Source organism: Salmo salar, chromosome 20, assembly GCF_965601325.2.
Source record: "Salmo salar chromosome 20, fSalSal1, whole genome shotgun sequence".
In the NCBI taxonomy this organism is placed as follows: domain Eukaryota; kingdom Metazoa; phylum Chordata; class Actinopteri; order Salmoniformes; family Salmonidae; genus Salmo; species Salmo salar.
In genome coordinates this window covers 55379165-55388816 of record NC_138310.1, presented here as the reverse complement: position 1 = coordinate 55388816, position 9652 = coordinate 55379165, and the positions used below count along the sequence as shown (strand labels likewise).

At 43.0% G+C, this 9652-nt stretch overlaps 1 protein-coding gene across 2 annotated transcripts in view; it reads left to right on the top strand.

Moving 5' to 3' along the window:
• Positions 1–1168: 1168 nt before the first annotated feature.
• LOC106580861 (serine/threonine-protein kinase PAK 4) overlaps positions 1169–9652 on the top strand; it is a 32230-nt gene continuing 23746 nt past the window's right edge. For both annotated transcript variants that reach the window (XM_014162354.3, XM_014162357.3), the window contains exon 1: positions 1169–1319. The gene's annotated coding sequence lies outside the window, so the exon portion shown is untranslated. The remainder of the gene's footprint in view (positions 1320–9652) is intronic.

Sequence of the window (9652 nt, the reverse complement as noted above, 5' to 3'; positions counted from 1 at the left end):
CTGGGTGTGCCCCATGCAGGACCAGGAGGCGGACGGCATCCAAATGATTGCATTCGCTGGCCAGGCTGAGGGCGGTGCGACCTTTGTTGTCTCTACGGTCCACCTCCGCCCCGCTAGCAACGAGCAGCCTCAGGAAATGGGTGTTATCTGCGGTCCGTGGGAGTTTTGCGGCACACATCATTGGGGTGCGGCCTGTCACCAGCCCCTGCTGTTCGTCTATGGTGGCATTTACCGCAGCCTCACCCAGTGCAGCTAGGATGAAGTGGGCCATCTGGACCTTCCCTTCTTCCATGGCCTGGAGGAAGATTCCCACGCCAGATCGCTGTTTGATCAGACCACCTGGTGCATCCATGGGCATCATGTCAGCAGGTGTGCCAAGGTGTGAAGAAGAGCTCAACACATTCACTCTCTTTCCATCAACACTCACTATAACATGCCAGAATGTGGATTGAGTGTGCATGGTCAGTCTGTATTGCAATGTGCCCAATAACACATTGATTAGATGGAAAGACCCCCCAGCTGTCAACACTCTCCATTACTGTCCCTCCCTCCCTCCCTCTCTCTCTCTCTCTCTCCCCCTCTCTCTCTTTGTTCTCTCAAATATTTGATGCCAATGAGCCTTTAACCTTTTTTTAACCTATGTAAATATATTCTAATACCGTCATCCTTTTGTGGTGCTGATGCTCTTTCTGGACCTTCTTTCAGTTTATTGGAGGTGGTATGTTGCTATGGTGACACTAAAAGCACATGACAGGTAGGCTCTTTGTATTTTGGTAAGGGGACCATAAGGGCGAGTTAAAGGGCTCACCTTCCATTATGTTGAGATGTAATATACCCAGGGCATTATATTGAGTTTTGTAGCATACCCTGGACTAAAAAGCATGTTCAGTGGTAATTCTCGATTGAACATGGTTTGTCCATAGAGTTGCATTTATGGGGTTACCCAGAGCTGTATATTTAGATACATAAATGGCTCTGGGGCAACCATGCTGAACTCCCTAGTCATTACCCTCCTATTAGTGTTAAACCAACTATGATTTTGGCAAGGTTAATAGTGACTGATGTCATATCAGTCAAATCAAATATATCAATAATTCAATCAATCAATCAGTATGATTGTATTGGTTGCTACGGAGCTCGAGCGTGTAGTCGTAGCAGTTCCCCGGATGTAGTATTACCACCAGCAGCCTCAACATGGCGACAAGAAAGTGAGACTTCGTCTAATGTTACTGAATTTTGGGCAGCTTCTTTTATTAAGCGAATCAATAAACTATTTATCAATTTGCTGCCATTTAAGCGGTGCACGAAGGAAATTTAAGGTAATTATGACACTAATAATTTATTTCATTCATTCAGTTGCGCCTACTGTTAGCTATCTATCTCAGCTAGCCAGCCCAAACTAAGTTAAGCTAGCTAGCTGGTTGCTACCATTAATACTAGTTAACAAGTGGCTAGCTAAAGTGAATTTGTTTGGATAGTTTGGCTAGTGAACCAAAAACGAACTTTTCTAGAATAAGAGTACCTTTATGCAATAAAGTAATTCATGATGGATCGGGAAACCCAGCTAACCCAGTAAAATGAGTCACGAGCTAACGTTGGGCTACTCTTTTATTGTAAAAATAAAGCAGCTACTATAACTAACTAGCAACCAATAAGAACCTCTAAGCTATTTTAGTGAGCTGACAAATCCAATTGGTAAACTAACATTACCTTGGTTAAAGTTTGTTAGTAATCCACTGCTATAGCGAGAAACCTTGTACCTCAAATACTATAGCTGTTATGCTGAGAAACAATGATTTTGCTAGCTACCTCTAACGATTCAAACACGCCCTAAAGTCTAGGGGAGCTAAGTGATGTGTGTTGTCTTTGCTGTAACGTTAGTGTAGTAGGACTAGGAGGAGCAATTACTTTGTTTGGAAAGTCAAGATTTGAGGTTCTAACCTTTGTTAGCTGCAGTCTAATCTAGCTATTTGCTCTACTGAAGAATTCAGGCCTTGTATTATGGCCTTATGTAATGTCTTGTAAGAAGAACAGGTCTGCAGGTAGCCTAGGGGTTCAGAGCGTAGGTCGCTGGTTCCAATCCCCGAGCCGACTAGGTGAAAAATCTGTCTGTGCCCTTGAGCAAGGCACTTAACCTTAATTGCTCCAGGGTCGCCATCAATAATGGCTGTTCCCTGGCCATGACCCCACACCCCGACGGTGTCTCAGTGGGATATGCAAAACAAATGTCTAATTCACACACAATACACATTTGTACATGTGTGACATAGGACAAATGTAAGCACTCACCTAATTATTATTTATTTGATCTATGAAATCCTGAACTCTAGCCCTGTACTGATCCTGTGCAGGTGTTGTTACATGTGGTCTGCCACTGCGAGGACGATCAGCTGTCTGTCCTGTCTCCCTGTAGCTCTGTCTTAGGCGTCTCACAGTACGGACATTGCAATTTATTGCCCTGGCCACATCTGCAGTCCTCATGCCTCCGTGCAGCATGCCTAAGGCACGTTCACGCAGATGAGCAGGGACCCTAGGCATCTTTCTTTTTGGTGTTTTTCAGAGTGAGTAGAAAGGCCTCTTTAGTGTCCTAAGTTTTCATAACTGACTTTAATTGCCTACCGTCTGTAAGCTGTTAGTGTCTTAACGACCGTTCCACAGGTGCATGTTCATTAATTGTTTATGGTTCATTGAACAAGCATGGGAAACAGTGTTTAAACCCTTTACAATGAAGATCTGTGAAGTTATTTGGATTTTGTACGAATTATCTTTGAAAGACAGGGTCCTAAAAAAGGGATGTTTCTTTTTTTGCTGAGTTTATATTCAAATGCCAGTATGCATTCTACAATCGGTGGAATAGGCTAAATATGAAAACATAACAACTGATGGCATTAGCTAACCTCTGTAGCTAGCTAGCAAGCAACGCTAAAGGGATTGCAAACCGGTTAGCATAACTCTTGCCAAACACTTTTTTTTCTCTTCTAAATAATAGCTACCTGGGTAGCATTTATGATGCCAGCATACACATTCCTCACACATTACAATGAAAAGGTGCCTCTTGGTCCCAAAACACAGGTTTTCTGGAGACTTGTGGGAGGAGTGCTGATGATGTCACCCACTGTATGCGCTTTCGGTAGCCTGATTTGCATCTAGACTGTAGAGAAATCCGCACACAATGCATCCCTGACCACCTCGTGAAATGGTCAGCCGGATCTGAACACAATCAGACCACAAAGCGCCTTTTTGAATCTATACCAGTCTTTTCAATGCGATCTTCGTATTCTGATAGCAGAAGTTGCATGTAAGTGTCAAGTGTAGACACCCCCCCCCTCTCTTTTACCATCCTTACTTTTAGAGACTTAGCAGCTGATAAGTGTATAGTGCTGGTGTGACAGGGTGCAAGTAAGCAGGGTTGTGCGATCAGTGCCGGGCACTCCACACATTCCTGGCATGTCTGAGTGCTGCTGAGGGTCACACAGACGGAACCCCTGCACTCTACCCACGCAAAGACCTACACTACACCCAGTCACCCCCAAGAACTCAATCTGTAGCACCACGCCATCTCTGTTTGTTAGGGATGGGTGTTCGAGATCAACAGACACAGTGATAAGCTGTGTTTTGGAATAGTCATGACTAGTGTGCTCCACCACCTAGGCTATGTGTCAAGTTATTAAGCTCTTCAGTTTTGTGCTGTTAGGACATCGACAGGGTATCTACATACTGCCCAGAAACAGACTTGTTGTTTTAGTTTGTTCACCGACAACCGCTGTGATAGGTGGCTATTTATCACGTTATTTAACACGTTTCTGATAAGGATTTTTGTGTGGCATAGGCTAATTTTGCCCCATGAATTCTGAGAGTTTGGCAAGGAAGCGAATAAAATGGGAAGCAAATTCTAGGACGCCCGGCCTATGCTTTCGCTGGTGGTCAGTAGAAAAGCTGTTTTATTACTGCTCTGTGCTCGCAGATGTATTTTTTGGTGGTGGTTATTCAGAGAACTCCATGTCCAGACCATTCAGGTCACCGATAGTTAGGCTTACAATAGTAACTCTCTTTCTAACAGGAGGCTTCAATTAGCCCCGTCTCTCATTTCCCTTTTTTCTGCCTGCATAAATCCCCTTTTCGTAGAGAGCGGAGTGGTGCAGCAGCGTGGGGTTGTAGTGGAGACACCCTAGATCAGAGGCTGCAGCCACACTGGGTTCACATGATCACGGGCGGCATGTTGTCGTTCTTTTGATCTGAGCCCTACGGTTGCCTCCATAGGGGAGAAAAACACAGCTGTATAAATCAGACAGAGAAATAGGAGGCATCAGTTGCCTCTAGTGCTGATTTATAGAGGATGCCCTACACGCTTTCATTGGTCGCGTTTGTAGACCACTTACGAACGTGTGGATGAGCTAAACCTGAACATGTAGGGCATAGACTTGGCCCAAAACCAGACTTCCAGTGTATGTACAGATGTTAATGGCCATTATGTGTGACATCTTCTCATCATTTTAGCTACCAAAGTAATGTAGGCTAGCCTATAATGTGGTGTTTAGTTTTTTTCCCTACTCGCTAATCCAGACCCTGTAGGCCTACTTACAGTGCATTCAAAAAGTATTCAGACCCCCTGACTGTTGTCTTGGCTGTGTGCTTAGGGTCGTTGTCCTGTTGGAAGGTGAACCTTTGACCCAGTCTGAGGTCCTGAGCACTCTGGAGCAGGTTTTCATCAAGGAGCTCTCTGTACTTTGCTCTGTTCATCTTTCCCTCGATCATCACTAGTCTCCCAGTTCCTGCCGCTGGAAAAACATCCCCACAGCATGATGCTGCAACCTATGCTTCACTGTATGGATGGTACCAGGTTTCCTCCAGACGTGACGCTTGGCATTCAGGCCAAAGAGTTCAATCTTGGTTTCATCAGCTCAGAGATGGTTGTCCTTCTGGAAGGTTCTCCCATCTCCACAGAGGACCTCTGGAGCACTGTCAGTGACCACTGGGTTCTTGGTCACCTCCCTGACCAAGGCCCTTCTCCCCTGATTGCTCAGTTTGTCCGGGCGGCCAGCTCTAGGAAGAGTCTCTTGGTGGTTTAAAACTTCTTCCATTTAAAAATAATGAATGCCACTTTGTTCTCGGGTCCTTCAATACTGCAGAAATGTTTTGTTATCCTTCTCCAGATCTGTGCCTCGACCCAATCGTGTCTCGGAACTCTACGGACAATTCCTTCGACCCCATGGCTTGGTTTTTGCTCTGACATGCACTGTCAAGTGTGGGACCTTACATAGACAGGTGTGTGCCTTCCAAAATCATGTCAATCAATTGAATTTACCACAGGTGGACTCCAATCAAGTTGTAGGAGGATCAATGGAAACAGGATGCACCTGAGCTCAATATCAAGTCTCATAGCAAAGGGTCTGAATATTTATGTAAATAAGGTTTTTCTGATTTTTTGGGGGGGGAAACGGTTTTCGCTTTGTCATTATGGGGTGTTGTGTGTAGATTGAGGGGGAAAATGTATTTAATACATTTTAGAATAAGGCTTTAACGTAACAAAATGTGTAAATAGTCAAGGAGTCTGAATACCTTCTGAATGCACTATTTCATATTTTTTAGGGGCCCTCTCCCTCTCTGCCCCTGGCGAAAGGTGGAGTCAGCTTTTCATTTGAAGGGCTTTAGCACAGCTACTGCTATTTTCACAGCATGCCTCACTATTTGGCTATTAAAATTCTTTCATCTGCCCTTGACCCAGGGAGGCGCCTCACTTTGCAACTTTCAACTAGATGGAGTCTATCCTTCGTTCAGTCTTTAACTCACTTTCTCTCTCTGATTTTATAATTTTATAAAACACAGAATCTAATGGACTTTCTCATCAGTAGAGCTTCTCTCTCTCCCTCGCTTGCACATTCCTGTCTCACTTTCTCTTTCACTGAGTCCTACCTCACTCTCTTCGGAGCAACTTAGTCTCACTGAGTGGAGTGACCAGAGAATATTATGCTGTAGTCCTGAATATGTGGAGTAGACTGGTCATCTCTTCAGCCCTGGCTTCACATTCTCATACTCCTGCATTTCAGTTTCACATTGTCTTTAACCAGTGATTGTAGCTGGCTAGCGTTGTTTTCAGACAAAGCTGATGTCACTCTGTGGGTAACCGTGATAGCATCATGAATCTCTTGTCATCTATGTCTCTTAAACAAAGCCCTCTCTGTGTAGGTCAGCCTGACTGTAATATAGGCTCAGTGTAGTAGACTATAGGCTACACACAGTGCAGTGAATTGTTTGCAATGTGTAATCGTTTCAATCGGAGAGGTCCACAATCAAGCCAGGACCTGCTTCCCTGGCAATAGAAAGGTCTTGTGTACACAGCTTGGCAGGGGATTGTGGGTAATGGGCTGGCCGCATTTCACCTCTGCTTTAACTGTTGCACAATGAGAGAATAGAATAATGAATTGTGGGTGCAAAACCAGAAGAAAAGGTGCTGTTGTTGCATTATGCAGGCATAACCCTGGAATATTCTAAGTGAATGAGGCAGTGTTTTTGTTCCTGCTGGTGAATAGGCCCTGCCACTGTATGCATGAAAAGAAGAGCACTGAATGTGCAGACTGAGCAAAGACTTAGCTTTGACTGCCATTTTGATATTAGTATCATACATTTATTTTTGTATTTCACACCAACCTTTCCAAGCTGCTCTGCACAAGCTAGATATTAGCCCAGGGGGCCAACTTTTACTTTGTTTACATGTGGTCATACAAGTGCTTGACAGTATGACTTCATTTTTGTTTTGATGACGGTAACATACCATAGGCTAATTACAGGGCTAAGCACAGCAACATTACCTTGCCAATTACAGTGTGTAAGCTGTAGCTATGTGATTCGTACATCCATGTTCTCCCCCAAACGGAGCTTCTTTGAAATTGGAGACTGTGGGTTGACGAGTACGGTTTATTTTTTCATCTTTACTGTTTGCTGTGATTTCTCCCAGGTCCTTTGATGTGTGGACCTACTATGTTAAGGTGCAGCCCTCCATGGGCTGCTAGGCTTTGTGTGTTTTACTGTTTGCACTGGAGAGATGGAGAGAGCTCTAGAGCAGGGATGGGTAACTCCAGTCCTCAGGGGCCGGAGTGGCGTCACACTTTCCCCCCATCCCTAGCAAACACAGCTGAGTACGCTAATTGCATTTTAAACTGAAGGTCCTGATTAGTTGATTATTGGAGTCAGGTGTGTTAGCAGGTGCTGGTGCAAAAGTGACATAAATTAGGCCCCCGAGGAATAGATTTTCCCATCCCTGCTCTAGAGGTTGAGCAATACCACTAGTTCTTGGGCCCAGCAGCACAATAGCATACTGTGACATAAGCTGTTTTTGAATACCCATACTGTATACTACATACTTAATGAGTATATACTATTAGGTCATTTTAGTATACTGTAAGCGAACGGTATTGTTTCAGTTGAGGGTACTAGCACTTCACCTGTCTACTGGAAGTTGATGCAGTCGCTATGCAACCTCTTGCTAGCTTGTTAGCATAACAAATGACTTGCTAAACATTTTACGATTTCAGGTGTAAATTCAATCTGGAGTGCCAGAGTGCTCTCTGGGCGTTCGTCAATCCAGAGTGTTGTCAGATTGACCGTTCGTAAATTCAGAGCGTTTATGCTCTCGGAGTGGTCACAGAGCACACTGGACGCTGTGGCCGAGGAGTAGGGTTTTTCCAAGCGTTCAACGGCAGTCAAGCACCAAAGCTAACTGGCTAACGTTGGCTAGCTACTTCCAGATTCAAATAAGAGAACAACCCTATCTGACCATTGTACTCACCCTAGCAGAGCTGTTTTCATGTTATCCAGAGAGTTGGTGACTAACTGTGCTGCTGCCAACAATTTAATTACGCTTTTTTTTTTGCCAACATTTACTGACGCCGGCCATATTCAACGGGTGTTGAGCATTCGTAAATTCATGCGAGACTGCTCTGAAATCGGAGTAGATATCCATTGAATCGCACGACTATACTACTTAGCTCAGAATTATGTAAATAATCATGTCAATAAATGTTGGGTAGTTAATATACTAACTATCTGCTGTCTGGCAAGTTCGATGTATTAGTAGCCAACAAACGTTAGGTAGCTAGCTAACATATCGATACATGCTGCTGTAATGCTATGTGGTTTGTAAGGATAGTGTAGCTAACAAATTGTCAACCAATGTGTAACAACTTATTTGAAAAGGCATTACTTTATTACTTAAAAAAAAAAAAAAACATTTGTCATAATTAGTTAACTTCTTGGGGCTATGTGGGACGCTAGCGTGCCACCCGTGGTGCACCCTATCAACAGCAGGTGCATTTCAAGAGCGGCAAATTTGAAACCAAATAAATGTCAAAATTCAAATTTTTCAAACATACAACTATCTTACACCCTTTGAAAGATAAACATCTCCTTAATCTAACCACGTTGTCCGATTTCAAAAAGGTTTTACGGCGAAAGCATAAAGTTAGATTATGTTAGGAGAGTACATTGACAATAGCTGTGTGTAATGTTTTGTCAATTCAAAGACAGGGTCACCAAAACCATAAAACCAGCTAAAATGATGCACTAACCTTTTACAATCTCCATCAGATGACACTCCTAGGACATTATGTTAGACAATGCATGCATTTTTAGTTCTATCAAGTTCATATTTATATCCAAAAACAGCGTTTTACTATGGCATTGATGTTGAGGAAATCGTTTCCCTCCAATAACCGGCAGTCAAGTCAGCACCACAAATTAAATAATTAAAATTAGAAAACATTGGTAAAATATTATATTGTCATTTAAAGAATTATAGATTTACATCTCTTGAACGCAATCAACTTGCCAGATTTAAAAATAACCTTACTGGGAAATCACACTTTGCAATAATCTGAGCACTGCGCCCAGAAAAATATGCTTTGCTATACAGACAAATGGCCATGTTGGAGAGATCTAAAATCGAAAATACTATGTAAATAATCCATTACCTTTGATTCTCTTCATCAGATGTCACTTCCCGGAATCCCAGGTCCATAACGAATGTAGTTTTGTTCAAAAAAGCTCATCATTTATATCCAAAAAGATCCGTGTTGTTAGCACATGATCTAAGCCAGCCGGACTTCTCGTCATGAACGAGGGGAAAAAATATATTTACGTTCGTTCAAACATGTCAAACGTTGTATAGCATAAATCATTAGTGCCTTTTTTAACCAGAACATGAATAATATTCAAGGTGGACGAATGCATTCTCTTTTATAACGTATTGGAACGAGGGTACCCAACATGAACTCGCGCGCCAGAGTCTAATCGGCCATCACCGTTCCATGGCTCTTGTTCGGTCAGATCTCACAGTAAAAGACTCAAAACACTTTGTAAAGGCTGGTGACATCTAGTGGAAGCAATAGGAAGTGCCAAAACATTAATCAACCCCTGTGTGTTTCAATGGCATAGGCTTAAAGGTAATTCAACACATCAGGTATCCACTTCCTGTCAGAAAATGTCTCAGGGTTTTGCCTGCCAAATGAGTTCTGTTATACTCACAGACACCATTCAAACAGTTTTAGAAACTTTAGGGTGTTTTCTATCCATATATAATAAGTATATGCATATTCTAGTTACTGGGTAGGATTAGTAACCAGATTAAATCGGGTACGTTTTTTTATCCAGCCGTGAA